General features: G+C 37.5%; 2 non-coding genes across 2 annotated transcripts; both read left to right on the top strand.

Moving 5' to 3' along the window:
* Positions 1–16,167: 16,167 nt before the first annotated feature.
* LOC149022113 (small nucleolar RNA snoR86) lies at positions 16,168–16,294 on the top strand. Its single transcript, XR_016172617.1, has one exon. It is a non-coding gene; the product is annotated as a small nucleolar RNA snoR86 (small nucleolar RNA).
* Positions 16,295–16,385: 91 nt separating this feature from the next.
* Positions 16,386–16,516, top strand: LOC149022112 (small nucleolar RNA snoR74). Its single transcript, XR_016172703.1, has one exon. It is a non-coding gene; the product is annotated as a small nucleolar RNA snoR74 (small nucleolar RNA).
* The last annotated feature ends 6,151 nt before the right edge of the window (positions 16,517–22,667 follow it).

Genomic DNA, 22,667 nt, shown 5'->3' with positions numbered 1-22,667 from the left:
CATAAAAAACTTTCACATGCATTTAATAGATGTTGTTAGATTCTATTTATATGGTTTACTTGATAGTAAAATTTTTATGAAAATCTTTGAAGGATTCAAAATGCCCTAAAATATAAAAAGTTCTTGGGAAATTTATCCAATAAGGATTCAAAGATCATTATAAGAATTAAAGCAATTAGATATATGTGGTATAATCACCATAGTGAATATTTATTAAAGGAATGATACAAAAGTTGACACAATTTGTCGTTGGGTCTTTATTAAAAAGATATGAATCTAATTTTGTTATAGTAAGTGTATATGTTGATTTAAATATCATCAAAACTCCTAAAGAACTTCCAAAAGCAATAGATTATTTTGAGAGGAAAAAAACTTGGAAAACAAAATATTGTCTTGGCTTGCAAATGAAGTATTTGACGGAATATTTGTTAGTCAATCAACTCATACAGAGGAGATTTTGAAGCAATTTTATATGGATAAAGCAAATCCATTGAGTACGTCAATGGTTGACAGATTGTTTTTTCTTTTCTTTTTTTGGCCAACAATTGTAAGATTTGTTCGACATAAATAAAGATCCACTTCGACCCCATGAAACCAATGAAAAACTTCTTGGTTTTGAATTACCATATCTCAATGCAATTGGGGGATTAATGTATCTTGCTAAGAGTACACAACCGGATATAGCATTTTTTGTAAGTCTATTAGAAAATTTTAGTTCTTGTTCAATGCAAAGACACTAGAATAGTGTTAAGCATATATTTTGATACCTTTGAGGAACTGTTGACATGGGATTATTTATTCAAATGAATGTGGACATTCAAATACTGGTTATGTAGGTGCAATATATTTATTTCATCTACGCAGAGATGGATTCCAAACAAGCAATTTATTCACAAGTAGAAGTACACCTATTTCATGGTGTTCAATGAAGTGAACTATAGTTGCCACTTCTTCAAATTATGTAAGATAATAGCGATTCATGAAGCAAGCCGACAATGTGTTTGGTTAAAAGTTGTCTACAACTTTTCACATTACTCCCTCTTCACATTGGATGTGTACCTTGGAATACCGTTAATGTGAAATCCCCCAAGATCCTAACCCAAAAATCCTTATTGTAGTCCAAAAACCCAGAATGAGGGAAGAAGGCAATTGTGGGCCATCTAGATAGAAACTATTGGGTTGGATTCCGAACCAATGAAAATAGATGGAGATGATGTTGAGTTGGGAGTTCTGTCAGAGTTTGGAAAGAGATCTAACTCGGACGTTGACGAACTTGATAGATGGATCAAGTATACTGTGATGACACATGTAGAAGGTCCCAAAAATCAAGTAGGACCCTTCTACAGTATAGAATAGGAACTAGGGGAGAGCTTGGGCTTTTAGGGCCTTGGTTTTTCTCCTGGAACAAAAAGTTCCAAGGGCTGGTTGATTGCTCTAGTTGCCCAGAGCGACCAGCTTGGTTCAGTGAAAAGAGGGCAATTTTGGAAATTTGATTTTTGAAGCCCTATTTAATGTGTGTTCTTTCTAAAACGTGTCATTATAATCTAAAGCCATCAGAGAACATCAGATATCATCATAGAACACTCTTCGAAGGTGAAAGACAGTGTGGAGAGCATCCGACTAGGTTTTCGAAAGACGATTTGCTTTCTTAAATGTTAGTATTCGTCTTCTTCGTTCTAGATCTCTTCTATGATTGATTCCTCCTATTGTCAAGACCTATTTGAAGGCTTCTAGTTATTGTATCAACCTCCTTCTTCTACCCTCTTTACTCTAGAGTGAATTCCCATTCACTATGGCTCATCCATGAATCTTTTGGATCGATTTCGGAGAATACCTAATATAGGATTCATTAGGTTTTCATTCTTTTTACTTTGTTTAATGTATAAACTATGATAGATTATGTTCTAGTATTATTTCATAATTTTTTGAGTATTTTCGGAGTAGTTTAGAACCCAATTGGGAAGCCTTATAATGATCTGAGTCAAATCTATCCATACTCGGAGGCTAGTTGATTGGCTTGATCACCTTGAGTGACCAAACCAATCAACCAGACCTTCAAAAGGTCTGGTCACCTGCTTTGGTTGTCCCAGGCAGCCACACTGACCAATCACACCCTGCAGTGTTGGCCTTTTGTTTTTCTTTTCAATGTTACACCTCTGTGGTTATTTCTAACTTGGAACCAACATGTTAATAGGACTTTTTGGGAAGCATGAACTTACTCTTTGACTTAACTTACAAAGTTTGCAAATCAATAGCAAGGTAAAGACATTCACTTGCACATAACCATTGTTATTTTCTTTGTTGTTATGAAACTTGCATATAATTTCACATGCTGCTATTTTAGGGTTTAGGAATGATGATTATGATTCTGAAATTACAAAATATAAGTGTTTAATGATGCTATTAATATAAGGATCAACATGTGACTTTATGGACTTAGATTGATTTATGAATTGGAAATGTTATTGAATCTTCTTGATATATGAATGTGATTGTGAATTGGGGAATACCTAGTTGCTTGTTTATGTCTTGAGACATCAGCGGAGGTGGTATGGGACACAATCCTCTGATGCCTCTCTGTGCTTTTCACGATTATTGGATGTCATGATTTGAAGTCTAGTGGAGTTTGGTTAAGTACCCCATCATATCACACCCTATTGGCGTGGGTATTGATGCCGAGTGACCTATGGCAACAGTGTGGGTTGGTGGGTGCTCAAGACCAGTAACCAACCTATTGGGAAATGACATGTCAGCATTTGCCATATCAGCCTTTATTGGTTTTGATGATAATAAGCATGAATTACTAATGGCTATATTGAGTTATGATGTTTTAGTTCAAGATGAGAACAAGTGGACCAACTCCAAGTCAAAGCCAAGATCATGTCAAGATAGACATGAAGATGGACATGAAGTCTAAGTCAAGATGACCATGCCAAGATGGACATGAAGATCGTTGCACAAAATCAAGTCGAAGATCAAGACTTAGGCTGAATTAGGGTTTAGGACACTCTCGCATACACATTCACGTAAATGCATCAATTATATGTAATTCATATTACTAGAGTGACCTAGGACATGTTAGTGAGGTGTACAATGCTTAGGGTTGACCAAAAAGTCCAAAAACCCAAGCCATGTCCCAGCCCCAACTTAATTAAGCAAAACAGGGCTTAGATGGTCGACTATCTGGTTTGCTATGACTGATTCCAACTCACAAAAGCTCAGACGGAATTCCGTCTGTGACAGATGACCGTCTGGTAGACAGAATTCCGTCTGGGTTTAACTAAGCCATAACGGCTAGTTTGCAACGGCTCTTTTCTAAGACGGATGACCGTCTGCCTAGACGGAATTTCGTCTAGTGTAAGAACAGCCTATAACGGCTAGTTTAACGGCTCTTTTCAGACAGACGACCGTCTGACCAGACAGATGTCCTTCTGGGCTGAAAAACAAGACAAAAATGTGTCCGTTTTCTATCTGTTGGGGATTGGGTTTTGGCACTCAAAGGTGCTCTATATAAACCCAATTTACCTCATTTGAGAGTAAGAATACTCACACTTGATCACCCACTCCCCAAGTGATCCTAAAGCTCTCAAATTGCAAGAAAGCCTTGTGCTTTGCATTTCACCTTCTCCCCAACCTTGAAGAACATACCAAGGTGTTAAAGTAAGCTTGTGGAAGTCAAGCTTGAGGTGATTGAAGGCTTTGGTGGTGCATGCATTTCATATCTTGAGCATACAACTCTTATTGCATCACACACACACAAGAGGTAAAGTGTCACACCTCTTGTTAAGGTAACATCCTTCTCTTGTAACTATTTTCAATTCTAGTCTAGGTAGATTAGAATTGGTTTTGGGTACTCTTGCCCGTGAACAAAGATTGGTTGGGTGCTCTTGCCCTAAGATAAACAAAGATTGTAAAGGGTGCTCTTGCCCCATAACAAAGATTGTAAAGGTTTTGATCTCTACCCATTGTATTGAAAGAGAATCACTAGTGGAATACTCTCTTGAGGCCAAGAGAGGAGTGGACATAGACTTGCAAAGTCGAACCACTATAAAATACTTGTCTTGTTGTTGATTGTATTGTTTAATTTCATTTGAATTTTTCAATTTACCTTGTAATTCATATAATTCATGCATTTACATGAATGTGTATGCGAGAGTGTCCTAAGCCCTAATTCAGCCTAAGTCTTGATCTTCGACTTGATCTTCGACTTGATTTTGTGCAACGATCTTCATGTCCATCTTGGCATGGTCATCTTGACTTAGACTTCATGTCCATCTTCATGTCTATCTTGGCATGATCTTGGCTTTGACTTGAGCATATGGCTTTGACTTGGAGTTGGTCCACTTGATCTCATCTTGAACTAAAACATCATAACTCAATATAGCCATTAGTAATTCATGCTTATTATCATCAAAACCAATAGAGGCTGATGTGGCAAATGCTGACATGTCATTTCGCAACAATCTCCCCCTTTTTGATGATGATAAACACATGAATGATTGGAAGATATGAATGATAATTAACAGCAAATAAACAGTCATTCATATGCATGTTATTTACATGTTTTTCCATGGTGAATTCTAATTCATGTTTGTTATCATCAAAACATAGTGAATTCAAGTTTCATGCGTGTTATCATCAAAACCAATGGAGGCTGATGTGGCAAAATGCTGATATGACATTTTCCAACACAACCCATGAGAGGACACAACCACATTGTAGGGACCATTTATTGGTAGGGTTGCATATAATAGACTTTGGATCATGGGCGCTCAAGACCAGTAACCAACCCGTGAGAGGACACAACCACATAGTGGGGGCCATTCATTGGTAGAGTTTCATATAATAGACTTTGGCTCATCGGCACTCAAGACCAGTAGCCAACCCGTGAGAGGACATGAGAGCTTTATGTCTATTATGTGTGGATGACCAATAGGGTTAAGAGAAGGCATAGTCAGAGTTGGTTGATGCCATAGATATGTTGACTCTAGTAGGGGAGGATACTAAACCAAGAGTGTGAGATGCATGAGGGGAGGTATCTGAACCTAGGTTAATGTGACTCAGTAGTTGACTTGCATTGAGCTAGGTATAATCCTGACGTGCACCAATACTCATACCAATGGTGTGGTGAGAGAGTGGTGACCTAAACCCCAGCCATGGTGATAGTCCGAGAGGAATACCTTGATGCCTTACCCATGATCTCAAAACCGGTAACCAACCTGTGAGAGGTCAGAGTGAAGAGACCTACCCAAAGGAGGTTGGTGTTCTATCTTAATGCATGTCCACTATTAGAGACTAGCATCCATTAAAGTATAGTTGCATTGTTGCATCATCTTCATGTCATGTTGCACTATGTGATGTATTGATTTAGTCTGTGATATTGGATATTTATATGTGGATTACTCGCTGAGTTCTTTTGAGCTCACCCTTCGAGAAAATTGTTGTTTTAGATGACTATGCAGGTGAAGAAGAGATCCTAAGCTCCGGTTCAGAGATATTTCCCATTTATTATACAGTTGAGGAAGCAATGGGAACTGACAGTGGCTTGTGGTATGATCACAGTACCAGTATGGAGCACTATTATTGTCACACCTCACCCGTCGGTCTCGGTTACCCGCCCGACAACCCGTGGGAGTGAACTGTCATAGAATCCACGGTCTTACCTTCAATAATAATAAATGCAAGTAATAGATAATCATGAGCAAGAATACGTGCAATAATTAATAAAAATATTACAGGAGTCCGAATACTCCAACAAAAATAATAAAGGAAAGAATCAAGGATCAAAAGAATAATGAGTTCAGATGAAGCAGTTCAAAAAAACTAAATAAGTTTCTTTCTGGCTTCTTTTTCTTTAACTAAAAACTGGTCTTCTAATTTAGCAAGGAAAGGGGTTCCCCAGTTCGTCTCCATACGATTGGCAAAATGTCGGCAACCTTGTCTCCTCCGTCCATCATTGGGTGCTATAAGCACACTCCATGCACTCGCAAGAGCTCCCACACAAGCCATCTCCATCTCCCACTAACGATGCCACATCTTCTTCATATAAAAAGGGTCTTTCATACAAATCACTTCCAACTTCCGACGTTGGGCCACCATCTGAGCAGTTTATATAATACACACAAAGAAAAGGAATGAGTTCTGACGAACTTAGTAAGGACAACATAATTCTCATCCATATGTCAACACCATCAACGATGCGTATATGATATGTATGATATGTAAAAGTATGAATGCTACTAAGATCTAACTGTGCAAGTCTCTAACAATTGACATGCTTTAAGATATACACTAGCCCTCCTCTGAGTAGGTCTAGTCACTCTGATCCCTCACGGATTGGATACCTCTGTTGGGATCCTGGGTATAGGAGTAAGTCCACACCTGTCTCACAAACCATGGTTGAGGTTTAAGTCAACACTCTCTTACCACGACCATTGGCATGAGTACTAGTGCATGTCGGGGTTTCTAATCCAATGCAAGTCATAATGGTAACACACTACATGAAGTCCAGATACATCCCCTATGGAACCAACCAACTCGATTCAGTATCCTTCGCAACCTAGGAATGAGAACCCTCACGGACTGGCTACCGCTATTGGACTCCACTCCCTAACCTTATGGTCATCCACATATTGTTGGGGCGGAAAGCTCTCATGACTCCTCACAACACCTGGTCCGCTCTTTGGACGTCCATAAGCCCAACCCTAACATATGCAACCCTACCATTATATGAACAACAGTGGACCACTAAGTCTCCACACGGACTGGTTATCGTTGCGCTGTAGGATGAAACAGAGTCACATCACCATCATCACGGGTCATCTGGCTTCAATTCCCCTACCGAAAGGGTAGTAGTATGTGGGCTACCTAGCCATGCAACTCTAGACTCTCCCTAGGTATGTCATCCAGTAGTTATGATAGTGCTGGAGACATCAGTGAGCATGTGTCCCATACCACAGCCTTCTGATATCTCAAGCCAAGATATCCCAATGGGATACCCTTTCCATCAGAACCACAATACACCAATCATCATCATACCACAATCACAATTGATAAAGTACATACAAGAATATTACAAACAACAATTATACAATAAAATCAACATGCTTATTACAGTTACAACAAGATATACAATTAAAGAATAGTAAAGAAAGACACTGATCTAGCATGTTTAAGTCATTGCATAAAGATAAGAATGTATATCCTTACCTGAATTACATAAAAGCTCTTTAAAATGCAAATAATTATAAGACTTTCAGTAGAAACAGAGGACACCTATAAACAAGGTTACAAGATCATATAAGAGTCAGGAGTCAAATTAGAGCCAAACTCAAACCTACACAGTCCCTGTGACCCAGCCGATCGCTTGGCTCAAGTGACCGCCATGAGCAACTGCCCCAAAAACAATGTGTTTTCAATCCGAAACTCAGGCTTTTGATCATCCGATTTCAATCCGATTTGGGATGATCTCAAGCCGAATTTCGAACCTAACACATCCATAACCAAGGGGTAACACGCAACCCTAAAATTAACGCATATCTATCACCCAAAATCCTCCCCTTGATTAAATCCATCCTTTTCACGAAAGCAATGTTTCGTTTTCGGATAGGATCTCATCAAGAGCATTAAAAAGAGGATACTACAATAAGAGGATCATGAACAACCAAAGAGGGAACTACACTACACTATTCAATAGCTGAAGAAAGAGACTGAGTGAATGGGGATTCACTTACCTCAACCATACCAGCAAGAATAGGAGCTAGGGAAAAGGTTCCAGATCACCAACAACACTTCGCCCACCTTCCAACATGTCTCCACTGCCTCCTAACCACCAAAAACAGCACTCCCGAATATAATATTTGTTAATTGGGCAAGGGTTGCTATTTATAGAGGTCTGGGGGGAAATTAGGGTAAAACCCCGCAACCAGGACTAGGTGGTCGCTTGGTTCAATCAACCGCCTCAAGCAACCACCCCCTAGTATATTGCTATACAAGGGTGTTTTGCTCAAGGGGTTGAAACCCAAACACAATCTAACCCTAATCAACACATGGGAGAGGTCTTACCTTCATTCCTGACATCTCCAGAAACCACTTGCCTTCCAGAGATCCAACTTCCAAGTAAGGCAGGTTCATCATCAAGAGAATCCAGATCCATGGGTTCTGGGCATGGATCATGGACTTCTATCCGGACACTCCACAAATTAACCTGACTAAACCTTTGGGTTCTCGGACCTGCAATGCAGATCCCGGGTTAGAAATACGGGGGTTGTTACAATTATGGCTCTAATTAACAATGATAGGAGATGCCTCATTCACCGGTGGAACTACGAGCTGGAAATTAATCCTAAGATGCAGGTGTACATACGATTGGACAATAGGAAATCTTGACTTTTCTTTTCCTTTCCAATTATTTACTTTAGTTTTGTCATCACTTCCCCCACTCTGATTTGGTTTTGAGATCCTTCTAAGATCCTTCTTACTTGATATATTTATTAATATTGTGACATTGATTTATTCTTGCTCATGATTGGACTATTGTGTGGAATGGTTGGTGATTGTCTACCAACTGATTTGTGGAGCTATGGATCACACCCTCTAGTTGGGTGGATGTGACAATTAATCTCAGGCAAGCTCAAGAAAAAGCATTGTTTTACCTTGACACAAAGAGTGAATAATAGGTTACAAAGTTGGTGATCTCAACCTGCTCTCTAAGGTGGGTTGAATAGTGTTGATCCAATCTACCTTCACAACATTACCCACTTACTACATCTCATGCTTCAAACTCCCCTCATTAGTGATTTACATAATGGAACAAGCATCTAGATCTTTCTTCTGGTCTTCAAGGTCAAAGTGAAAGGTACATACCATTGACTGTGCCATTATCTGTTCACTAAAGCTTCAAGGAGGTTTAAACATTAAGAATTTGCGAAAACTAAACTTGGCTCTTTTGTCTCGGAAGGCATGGGAATTGGTACAACCCACCTCTTCTCTTTGGAGTAAGATAATGAAATGAAATATTCAACTCAAGTTTCCTTGAAGCTATTGTATGATCTACAACCTCGTGGGGATGGAAATCTTTGCTATAGACCCTTAGATCCCAAATGTAATAATGGATAAAGGAAGCTTTCCATTTGCAACTTTGGCTCCAGCAATGGTGTTCGATTTTATTTATCCTATCTCTTGAAGAGGGGATCTCTCGCTGGTACATAAATGGTGGTTCCTAGAGGTGGCACAAATCATCATTAACATTCCACTTCCTTCCCAACCTACTAAAGATCGAATAATATGGAAACTCACCGCTTCAAGAGCATTTACAGTCAAATATGCATATGATCTACAAGAGTCCATGAAAAGAATAGGAAGTTTATGTGAAACATATTTTTCCACAATGTTAGTTCACTTCCAAAGTGCGGAGCAAATTAGCTCTCCCAACCATGAACTAGATGGTTAATCTCCAAACTCATCTAAGGACAATTCTACAACAACACACTCATTCGAGTCTCAGACATCAACAAGGAACTAAGTCTAAGAATTCTCATCACCATTTGCAATTGCAGTTGTGATGCTTATACACTTCATTGATTGATAATCTAGCACTTCCCATGCTGACACAAGCAGCAACTACCATAGTTAGATCCTAAAGATTGCTACTTGATGAAAGCGTACAACTTACAACACAGAGGCATGAAATAGTTCAGTAGCTACATTGGTACCACCAAAGCATCCTTTTATAAAGGTGAATGTTGATGGATCATCCTTTGCAAAGAAGCATCTCATAGGTTTTTGAGGAGTAGCTAGAGACACTTAAGGTCATTTCCTATTAGCATTTGGAGAAGGCTATGTTTATCAAGACTCTATAGTAGCTGAAGCTCTAGCCATTAGAAAAACTCTCCACTAGTGTTCTAATCTAGCCTTTTCACATGTGCATATTGAGAGTGACAATCAAGCCTTAATTGATATGCTCACAAAGTCCACATAAAAACCCTGGAAGGTGTTTCATATATTGAAAGATGTATGAGATAAGATGGCTACTTTCACAAGGATCTTCTTGCCCCATGTTCATTGAGAAGTGAGTTTTCTAGTGGACTCAATCACTAAGTAGGCAGCATTAACCCATATATGCTATCTTTCCTTCTAAGCCCCAACTTGTTCAGTGTGGCCTCTTTTTTTAGATACGTTAGGTTGTACAATCCCTTGGGGCTTTTCCCTTCTCTAAAAAATAAATCAAATCTGCTTCACAAAATAAAAAAAAAACCCAACACATCTAAGAAACATGTGGTCTTCCATTAGAAAAACAAGTTTCAACAATATTATATGAAGATAATATTGTATGCATATCTCAATTGAAGTGAGAATAAATCAAAGGACATAAAACAAAACATATTTCACCAAAATTATTCTTCATTCATAATCTTCAACTAAATGGTAAAATCGATGTTTTACAAATTCATTCAAGTGGCAATTTGGCAAATTTATTTACCAAAGCATTGTCTACTTCAAATTTTGAGAAGTTGGTATATAAGATTAGGATGCATAGACTCAAAGATATTCAATGATGTTACCATAAGAGGGAGTGAATACATCCTACATTCTTTTTCCTTTTACCAAGGTTTTTCCTTTTACTAAGGTTTTGTCCCACTGGATTTTCCTAGTAAGAATTTTAACGAGACAATTAACAAACGGATTATTTAGAAATGTATACTTTTTTCTTTCACTAAAATTTTTTCCATAGGATTTTTTCTTAATAAGGTTTATTCAATATATATTATCTATTGATGGACATCTAATGGGGGATTGTTATAAATAATATTGATCATGGATGCCCATAACCCCCAAAAGAACAAATACCAAAATGTGTAACTTCTAATTGAAGATCTTTGTCATCTTAGCATGCAATCTTGGTGATCCACATTTCTATATTAACTAAAGATGACACCCACCTCAATTGACAATATTGGCAATCAATATTTTCATTTTGTGCACCTTTTATCATGGGCAACAATCTATCATTCCATACCAAGAGCATTCTACTGTGTGCAAAAATTGTATACTTGTATTTTTATGTAGACTTTGATATTTCCATGTCAAAGAATATATTGTAATATTTTTATTTCTAGCCCGACAGAGGACCTGAGACAGACACGTCGGAGGCAACAGGAGCGGAACCCAGCAAAGAAGGCACCACACAAGAGCAAGAATTCCCCCCCACCCCACGGCTCCGTGACTGTAGAATAGGTTGTAATAGAGGTTTCTCTTTTCAATAAATCATTCTCCTCTTACCAAAAAATTAATAAATAAGTAAAAGATGCACACAATACAATGCAGTTGAGAGATTATTTTCATCTTGTCCTAATTTTATTTCTAATCTTTACTATATTTTTTTCTAGTTATCCTTTAGTTTTATTACATGATTCATATTTTTCTATTGACTTAGTAATTGTGAGATTTGTCACTACTCAAAACAATATTGTTTAGCTTTTGATAATCTATTAGTTCTGCACATTATTTTAAACTAATTCAATATGAGCAATTCCTTGTTGATTGATTCCAAGGATGGATTTAAGTATTTTGTTACATCTATAAATGACAAATCATGGGCTACTTGGTTATATGTGTCAACCTCAAAGAATGAAGTTCTTATAGTATTTCAAGAATTTTATCATATGATTTTCCACAATACAATGTTAGAGCAAAAGTTTTACATATTGCCAATGGGACTGAATAGTACAGCAAGCCATTTATAAAGTTTCTTAAAGGCCATTGCATCCTTCATCGATCATCATGTGGAGTCGTTGAATATAAGAATTGTCATATACTTGAAGTAACTTGTGCACTCTTGTTTCCTACCAACACCCTAACCATATATTGGGGTTTGCTGTCCTTACAAATTGCTATTTGAATAATAAGTAACCTAGTAAAGTGCTTGACTTTAAATTGCTTTTGGAGGTCGTATTTGGTAGACCTATTAATTTCTTTCATCTTTAGATTTTTAGTAGCACTTGTTATGTTTACTCTCAACCAAGTGCCAAGTTTGATTCCCATGCCTTTAAATGCATGTTTTTGGGTTACTTTAATGGTAAAAAGGTTATAAATGTTTTAATCCTATCAATCGAGAATTACTTATATTTGTGATGCTTCCTTTGATGAAGTTCACATATTTTTTTCCCCCAAGATTCAAATTCAAGGGGACACTACCAACAATGTTTGTCATGATTACAACGAATTCATCATGGAATTTTCCCCTGCAATTCCTCTCTGTTATAAAGCCACCATTGGGACTAGTTCCTCCAAGAAGATCAAACTGCATCCCTACATCATCTATTTTTTTTTTTTTTGGTCTAATCCCTACATCATCTATCAAGGTACTAGAACCACTCTGTTGCAAATTTGATCCATGCTTTCACATGTGTACAATAATTATGTTTCACCTTTGTCCAAGTTGGTTTTAGAGGATATCTTCATGCCAACTTTGAGGGGGTAGTATTGGAGAGACTATTGTTCAAGAAGAGTCCTATTAGAACTCAACTTCCTAATTTAATGAGGAACAAAACAAATATGGTTGTATTTGCTTCTAACTTTGAGTTATCTTCATATTGTATTGATTATAAAAAGCTAATTGAACACCCTCGTTAGTAACTTGATGAAATGAAAGATTTGATACTATGGACATAGGTTCTCTACATTGGAAGCTGAACCATGTAAATCTTGCTTTGCTTTGTTGTTTTTGCTCTCCTTGTTCTTAATTGTATGAGAGGGTAAGTTTCAACATTAGGATTCTAGAAAACTAGCATTTCCAATCTAAGGCCAGCCAAGCATGCTCCAATCAGCCTTGTTGATCTATAAAGCTCAATATAATGATGGAAATGATAAATTAACTTGGGATAATTACTATTGGTCCCCTGTACTTTGATTTTATTACTATTGTATCCCCTGTACTTTTCAAAATTATTAATCCAACCTTCAACTTTATCTATAATTACTATTGCCCCCTACCGTTAAGTTTCGTTAGTTAACTGATGATGTGGCATCTTTATATTTTCTCAAAAACCCTAAAATACCATTATACTTATCTCTTTACTTATTTACCATTTGTCAAGTTACAGTAGTACCCTTAATTAACTGTGGACAAAAAAAATAACTATAATCCGTTTTATTCAAAAAAAAAAAAAAAAAACCACCAAATAAAGAATAATGATTGAATAAAACTCAAATAGAAACCAAAGAGGAAGGAAAATCGAATTCAATTCAAATTGGAAACTGAATATCACCTAAATTTTTTTCAAAATAAATGAAATTTAGTGAGGGTGGGAAATCAAATTGGATTTGGATTTTGTTCATTTCTTTAATTCAAAATAAATGAAGTTTAGTGAAGGTGGGAAACCAAATCGGATTTGGATTTTGCCCATTTCATTAATTCAAAATAAATGAAGTTTAAGGTAAAATTGACATTTAATATGGTTTTATAAATGGGGTAACATTGTCTTTTGATTTCTTAATTTTAATGAAGGGCAAATTAGACATTACATATTCAAACTTAACAGTAACTTAACACCGTTATAAGGAAGGGGGGCAACAATAATTTCATAAAGAACAAGACTTTATTAATAATAAAAGGGGGCCTTTGTAGTTTAATTTATTACTAATAAAACCCACGAATCGGCCCCCTTCCATATAATGGTGTTAAGTTGCCGTTAAATTTAAATATGTAATGTCTAATTTGCCCTTCATTAAAATTAAGAAATCAAAAGACGATGCTATCCCATTTATAAAACCAGATTAAATGTCAATTTTACCCTAAATTTCATTTATTTTGAATTAATGGAATGGGCAAATCCAAATTCGATTTGGTTTTCCACCTTCACAAAACTTCATCTATTTTGATTAAAGAAATGAACAAATCCAAATCCAATGTGGTTTCCCACCTTCACTAAACTTCATGTATGGTTGATTAAAGAAATGAACAAAGCCAAATCCAATTGGGTTCCCACCCTCACTAAACTTCATTTATTTGGGAAAAAAATTTAGGTGATGTTCTAATTTCCAATTTAAGTTGTATTCCTCTTACAAGATCCAATTACTTCCGTAACTTGACAAAGGGAAATAAGTAAAGAGAGGGTATTTTGGGGTTTTGAAAATATAAAGATGTCACACATCAGAACTAATGGAACTTAATGGAGGGGGGCATAGTAATTAAGACAAAGTTGAAGGTTGGATTAGTAATTTTGAATCGAGGGGGATACATTAGTAATAAAATCAAAGTACAGGGGGCCAATAGTAATTATCCCATAATAAAATCAAACTACAGGGCAACAATAATTATCCCAATTAAGTTTCATCTTTAGAGATATCTAATATAATTATTATATTTGCCCTTGTGTTTCTTCAAATTTTGAATGGTTGTTGTTGGGATCGGAACAAAAGTTGTATAAAGATCCAACTCCAAAGGGGAGCGAAAAACTCAATCGGCGGCAAATATAAAAAGCCCTTGAAGATGTAAAGCAAGAAAAAGAAAAAAAAAAAAAAAAAAAAAAAAAAGAAGAAGTTGTATTCGATGTTTCATCAAAGCTTTTTGGGGAAGACCGAAGACGTGATACGAGGTGCACTCACTCTACATCATCATCCTCTGCTACAGGGTTGGTGGACTTGATATTGTGAACTCTATATATGGCAACTCATGTTTACTCTTCGTTCTAAGGGTGTGGGTGTGCATTGTTAGGATTTTCATCCAATACCAATACACACAAATGTGTTCACTTTCTTCGATCTAGTGTCACTTTAACTTAGAGTTTGAATTTCATAATTGAATTATTAGTATTGGTAATTTAAGACAAGAAAACCTTTTTTAAGATCCCCATCTAGAGGGATCTTGCTTGGTCTTGCGTTTGATGTGGTGGTGCTTATGGCGTCCACCACGCCACATGAATTCTACTAAATTTAAGCCGCACAAAACTTGGTTCGGTTCATTTTAAAGAAAAATTGTTTTTCTTCATTTAAGTTGATTACATGTGTACATAGTGTTTGAGCAGTTAGAACTTAATGGAATCCACATAGCATGCATCTAACAATGAGCACCACAGACAACATAACGTCAAACATACTACCCAAGTAAAATTCTCAATAGAATCAACAACTTATCAATTTGAACTTGATGCCCATCATCACTTGTTTTTTTTTGGTCAAAAGTTCAACATTTCATTTATAAACTTGAAAGGAAATACAGATAAAAACACCAAACAAAAGAAGGAAAAAAAACCAAAACTAAGGGATGGGTCGAGCCCAATAAACCCCTAGAATACTGGTTGTGACAACCACAGAGCTAGACAAACAAATTGGATATGATATACATATCCACCATCACCGCCTGCGGAGACACACCACAAAGGCGGACACTGATGCAGACAAAAACACGCCACAAGGGCTTACCCATCATCACTTGTTACTTCTATGAAACTAATGCTTGGCATATGAGAGCAAAAGATTGGACCTCTTTTCTATTGGTAAACAAACATAAGGCCTTTAATGAATACCACATACCATCCATTGTCACTTTACCAAAATATGAAAAGAAACAAAAATAAAAAAAATGTACCTGAACACCTTAGTTACCCATAACTGTTTTTATGCCAATACAAGTTTCTTCTATTGGTGAGAGTCGTGAGACCAACACCACTTAATGAATGAGTCTTCGATTTGATTCTTGAGGATGGATCGCCCTTGTAGCAAAGACAAAATGTATTATTTTTGTTGAAAACCAACGGTCCAGATATAAAGTAAAACGTAGGACCAATCACAACCCTTCGCATTGAGTTTAAATTGTTGAAGGGTTGTACGGTCATTGTCACCGACGGCCGTCCAGTTTGAGTTAGGGTTTAGCGTTCTCTGGCTATTTAAAGGCGGCCTCTCACAAAGGTGAAAGCATTCTTTTTCGTTTTCGTTTTCCTTCGTTCTTCGTCTCCGATTATTTTCTAGGGTTAAGATTTGTTCTTCCATTTCCTATCTGTTTTGTCGATGTTGATCTTCGTTAGCCCTTTGTTCATTCGAATAGAGACTCTGGTTTTTTTGTCTGTGATCGATTTTTTCTTATGGTAGGTTGGTTACTGAAAAATTGCTTCAAAAGTATTTATTTTGTTGATTCAAGAAATGATAAAGTTAGGAAGCCAATTTGCAGAGCAAAGTCGTCGAATTATAAAGATGACGCAACTTTGCATTGAAGGTTGGCAAAATTGAAAAGCGGTTCTCCGTGCCTATCAAATCTCAATTGGTTTTGTTACGGCCTCGAACAAGTCGCTACATTCCATTAAATTCATACTTCTTTTCTATCTTTTCCTGTCTCTGTTTATTTATGCAGATTCGGTGTTTGAATCTAGAACTTCTAAACCTAAAGGAAAAAAGCAGGGGCTTGTTGCCTTTGTGAATAAGCCTCTCGTAAACTTTAGGGAAATTGATTACATCGTTATTGGGTGAACCTCTGTGTTTTTTTCTTGTAACAGAAGGTTCAGTAAATGATGCTACATATTAACAATTTCTGCCATTTAAGAACTTGGAAGGATTCTGTTAGTTCACTTGGCAAATGTCAAAAACTCGTGATTTAGGGCGATGACTGCAGTTTTCCTTGGCTGCTGTCGACCTATCCCTTGTGTAAATGAAAAATTCAAGTTTGAGAATCTCAGGATATTGAAGATGAAAGTTAGGTTTGATCTGATTAATATTTGTAACTAGGAATTGTGGACCTAGTTGGGATGATTGATTTGCCTTTTTTCAGATAACCATGCCATGTTTGAATCTCTGAGGGGTGCCAGTGATGATGATGTTTGAAACATTGCCTACATTGTTTGATGGGTGGAAGTCTTCCATCTGTTATGAAATTCTCTTACAATCATCTGAGGCTTATTCCCTTTTTTTCAAGGGAAAAAGAAGAAACCCATGTTTGTTATATTGTACAGCATGCAAAGAAATCAGAAGATGGGAAGAACAGAGACCCAAGAGATTGAACCAGATGACATTCACTAACTGAAATTAGAGAGCATTCACAATTGCTCTGTACATGGGTTTCACCAGGAAGAAATTGCCTACTCGTAAAGGGGATCTCAGTCAGAATAGTTCCTGCCTCTTAAGAAGTTTGGAGGAAAATTAATTGCTTTGCTTCGAGGACCATAGATAACCTTCAAGAAAAGATACGAACTTCAAAGGAATTAATTCTATAAGCAGCCAAAGAGAATAAGAGATCTGAAGAGAGATTAATGGAGTGAAATTCTGGTATATACCAGATTTTCCTTTTTTTCATCAAATTCTGGAATAGAAGAGTCTACTTTACAAGGGGGAAAACAAAAAGAATAAAAGAGTCTACAATTAAAGGTTGTGGAAATAACCACAATTTAGAAGGGGAATACACACAACTTCCACGAGGAAGATGGCAAAGTTACTCTCAGTCTATTTACAAAATTAGACTTTATACTGTCAAAATGTGTACAGAAGTTCAAGATCTCCTCTGCTGGTCTGGAATTTAGCCTGCCCAAAGTGTTGAAACAGCAGCAAGTAACTCAAGGCAGTGGAAAGAAAAGTCCAATTAAATCCCATCGTTGTAGCTTCTAATTCAAGAGCTGAAGTTGAGAAACCCTGTGAGACCGCTGATTTGGCTGCCAAGAAAGAACCACTATGATCATACAATTGTGTCCACAAAGTTTTGATGACTAGTCTCAATAAGCATACATGAAAAGTCTGTGGTGGCTGAGATTGATTTCCTGCTCCTTGGTTTGCTGTCTAGAAACTTCTACGGAGTTCAATGAGGTCAAAAGAGATGTTGATGCTTTAATTTCTGCTAGTAACCTTGAGATTTTTTGCTTGGATTTATTGGGTGAGGGGATTTCTCCTCTGAATAGTGCAGGATTTCTTTTCTTCCGTATGATCCAACACGGTATTTCCACTTGAGTGAAAAAATAAACCAACATCCTTCTTCCAATTAAGGAACATCTACTGATTTTCATTTTACCCAGGTTTTCCTCCATTATGAGTGCTCGGTTTCCTGCTTTTGTGGGCGTTTTTTCCCCAGATTGAGAGTTCTCTAGCTGATTTTTTCTGTTCAGTTTTTTGTCTTTAGAGCTTGGAGTTTTGGGTGTTGTTTTACTATCATGGCTTCTGTTGGAAGCAGGGTCAGATCCACCAGGAGCAGAGATAGGGGAAGACCACGACCACCTAATAGGAATGATGATAGGAACTACAATGAATTAGTTCTATCCAACGATGATGGCCTGGACGTAGACAAACTGGTGGAAGAAGCAGCACAAACCTGAGGGTTAATACGTTAGTGGTCAAGGTATTAGCAGGCAAACGTTATAGCGCACAAGCGGTGTATGAAGGGCTTCTGAGGCTGTGGAATACAGTGTTGCCGGTGCTTATTAAGTCCAATGCAAGAAGACATGTTCATGTTCCAGTTTAAACACCAAGTACGACCTCTTCAATGTGATTGAAGAGTTCCCTTGGTCGGTCTTGGGTAACTTGTTGGTGTTGGAGCCTTGGAGAGCAGACGAACAGTGGGGGTTTAACAAGGTGGACATTTGGATTCAATTCCATGAAATGCCTTCGGATTTATTTCATCTTGAGTTTGGCTTCCAACTAGGAAAAAAAAATGGAAGAACCGGGGCTAGGAATGCCGATTCGAGGCAAAAAAATCGGCAAATGGGTACAATATTTTAGATGCAAGGTCACAATAGATCAAAGAAGACCACTAAGAAATCACATATCAACAAGAAGACGTGATGACACACAAGCAATCGTTTAGTTGAGGTATGAGAAATTACCCTTGTTTTGCTATCTCTCTGGTGTTTTGGGACACGAAGAATCATGCTGTAGTTTATGGTTTGTTGAGCATGGAGTTGCAGGGCCACATCTGAGAGGAACAATTCGTGGCATATGGCCTGGGGGCAATGTGGGACAACATATACTTGGAGCAATGTGGCCTTTTAGACGTGGGGGCATATGGGACAACATATACTTTGGAGCAATAAGAGGCTTGGCAAGGATAACATTAGAGTGAGGCTTCATAGGGTTCTTGTTAATGCGGAATGGATGGTGGCATTCCTAGAAGCAGCTGCATTTGGGAAATTGCTTGTTCATCAAATCATGCTCCCTTGATAATTGATGCACAGTAGAGGCAACCAAAGGATTTAGACCATTTAGATCTGAATCAAAGTGGCTCGAGAACCCCTCATGTGAAGAGACTATTAAATAGGCTTTGCGTAGGGGTGAGGGTCAACCTTTCCTGCTTCAAAAATAAACCTTATGCTAAGAAGACCTAAAGAAGTGGAACAAAGAGGTGTTTGGAAATTTGCAAAAAAAGATTGAGGAAATTAAAAAATAGTTAGCATACTTGCAAGGTCTACCGGCACAAAGAAATAGGCAAGGGGAGGAGAATGTGCTTGTAGAGGAATTAGAAAATCTCTTTAGTTGTGAAGAGACCAATGTGAAGAAAAAAAAGACTAGAATCCAATGGTTTCAAGAAGGGGGAAAAATACAACTTTCTTCCATGCTAGTACCATCAATTGGAGAAGGCATAATAGAGTTCTCAAGAAAAGAAATGATGGCTGCACTTGGTGTGAGGATTAGGAAGTTATATATGATGTCTTCTTTGAGTAATATTCTTCTCTCTTTACATTAGAGGAGGTGGAGGACAGTGACTTAGAGGCTGCCCTTTATGGCATTCAACCGGTGCTCATAGTCCAACACCGACATGATCTTACCAAGGATCTTTTGCTAGAAGAGATCAAAGAAGCCTTATTTGTTGATATGAGCCCCCTCAAAAGTCCAGGTTTTGATGGTTTTCCCCTCTTTTCTTTTAAAGATTTTGGGATCTAATCTATATAGACCACTCTAACTTTGTAGCACACTTATTCTCTATAGGTGAGGTTCTTGAAGGAAGCAATGAGACGCTTGTATGCCTCATTCCTAAAAAAGATAGCCAGGAGAAAGTAGAGGATTTTAGACCGATCAATCTCTGTGGTGTGGCCATTAAGGTGGTGACTAAAATCATCGCCAAGATATTTCATGACATCCTTCTGATGGTAGTCCCTTATGTTCAATCAGCCTTTGTCAAAGGAAGAGTCATCTCTGACAATGTGTTTAAAGCTCATGAGGCATTCCATTAACTAAAGAAGATGAAAAAAAGGGAAGAAATTCTTAGTGGCAATCAAGCTTGACATGAAGAGGGCATATGATAGGGTTGAATGGCAATTCCTTGCTTCCATTCTTACAAGATTAGGCTTTGGGGTGAAGATGGTAGATATGATCATGACCCTAATTTCTTCAATCACCTACACATTTCTCATTAATGGTGGAAAACACTTGTCAATCACACCGGAGCATGGCATTAGACAAGGCAATCCCCTCTCCTTGGCTTTATTTGTCTTTTGTTCTCTTGGCTTATCTAATATAATTGCACAAAGTGAGGGAGGTGGTTTGGTGAAAGGTATTAAAATCAAAGAAATGACAACTGCTATATCACACCTTATGTTTGCTGATAATTAAATATTGTTTTTGAAAGCTAGATTAAATAGTATCTATTCCCTCAGAGGGTGTGTGCTCCTATATTGCAAACCATCAAGTCAAGCTATTAACATTGCCAAATCATTTATGTTTTTTAGCCCAAACACACTATCAAGAGTGAAGATATGGTTTTCTAAAATCTTTAAGGTGAAGTATGGAGATGGCCCTTCAAAGTAACTTGGCTTTCCTATGGTTTTTAGGTATCCAAGGTGGAGTTGTTTTACTCCTTAAATGATAATATGGAGAAGAGTTTCAAGGAAGGTCCAAGAAGCTTCTAAATTGCAGTGGTAGGGAGATTTTACTCAAGTCGGTTGCACTCCCCTTCACTAGCTACACCGCCTCACACTTAAAGATCCCAAGACCATTCACAAAAAGGTGCAAGCAAAAGCAGCGACTTTCTTTTGGGGGGCCCGGGGGGCAATGAAGAAAAATCTACTATTCATTGGATGTCATGGAAAAGGCTCTTAAGGCACAAGACAGAAGGAGGACTAAGCCTAAGAGACCCTTTTATGCATAATAGGGCTCTCCTTAGTAAGGTGGCATGGAAGTTGATGATGGAACTGAGATCAGATTGGGCTCTATTCATGAAAGCAATTTACTTTCCAAAATGCCACATCTTGGAAGCTAAGGTGAGAAGCAACCCTTCTTGGGTATGGAGGAGCATATTGGAGGGGAGATAAGTCATTAAAAAATGTTGGATTTGGAGCAACGGGAAAGGCAACAAGATTGATATTTGGAAGGATCCTTGGGTCCCTAGTTTGAAGGGCATCAAAATCGCCTCATCTAGACCTTTTGGATGCACTATAACTTGTCAAGAGCACTGGCTTGGAATTGAAAGGTTACTTCAGTATCTTAAGGGTACCATGCATTATGGACTTCACTATACTGAAAATCGCTTTGTTTTGGATGGACATTGTGATGCTAATTGGATCTCAAATTCAAGAGAAACACTAGATACAAGTGGATATGTGTTTATGCTCGGGGGAGGAGCAATCTCATGGAAGTTAGTTAAACAATCATGTGGAACATCTTCTACAATGGAAGCAGAATTTGTAGCTTTGGAAAAGGCTGGAGGTGCAGCTGAATGACCTAGAAACATAATTGTAGATATACCTCTATGGCCCAAACCACTGCCACCTATATCGCTTCATTGTGATAGTAAAGCAGCTATAGGAAGGGCCAAGAATCGGTTATATAATTGGAAAAAGAAGACAATATACATCTTCGACATAATCTTCTAAGGCAATATATTGATTAAGGAACAATTGCAATTGATTACGTGAAATCATAGAAGAATTTAGCTGATATGTTCACTAAAGCTATATGCCTACAAGAGCTTTTAATGAAACACTTACGGGAATGGGATTAAGACCTGTGACATAGGTCATGTGATGGATACCCAACCTATGTGAAGAGGTTAAGTCATGAATTAGGTTCAAAGGGGAAGCAATGAAGTCACTAGATGACCTGTTTGTACTACTATACCCATTCTGAATAAATATAGTAAAGTAGTACCACCATAGCGTTGATAGGATGAATGACTTTTTCTTAATCAAGCGTAGCTCACGAAATGTGGGGATGTGTCTGATGTGATGTATACCTAATGCTGATCTAAACAGATATAGAGGGTGAGACCGCCTTCGTTGGAAATCTCACACGGACAAACTTCCTTAAATATCTATGAGACTAAGATTCGAGACAAGGCCGATAAAATTTCTATTTTTCTTTATAAAGGGGTTGTTAAGAAGGTTGACCGGTTGGATATGAATGATGGAGTATCCAGCTACACTGAAGATGATAGGTTCAAGAAGTCAGACTTCACCGGTACTCTGTGCGTACTTTATCAGATCTAGTGTAAATTCAAGTCCGAAAGACATCTACAACGAAGTGTCCCTACGTGTCTAATGTGTTCGCTGCTTGGGTCTTCATTCTTTGTATTTGAAGTTTTAACCATTGTGGGGGATTATTGTAAATATGTTTGAACTTTATGTTTATTATTTTATATTTTACATAAATATACGCTTTAATCATGTATTTTATCCTATGGTTTTTATAATGGAAACTTTAGTCCCACATTGGGCTAATTATCTCATTTATATATGGTAAAGACATATTTAATATAATTTTGG

This window comes from Hakea prostrata, chromosome 3 (assembly GCF_041222555.1).
Source record: "Hakea prostrata isolate BN-2017 chromosome 3, UWA_Hpros_2, whole genome shotgun sequence".
NCBI classification, from domain to species: Eukaryota; Viridiplantae; Streptophyta; class Magnoliopsida; order Proteales; family Proteaceae; genus Hakea; species Hakea prostrata.
The sequence above is the reverse complement of the archived record's forward strand: the minus strand, read 5'-3'. Positions and strand labels throughout refer to the sequence as shown.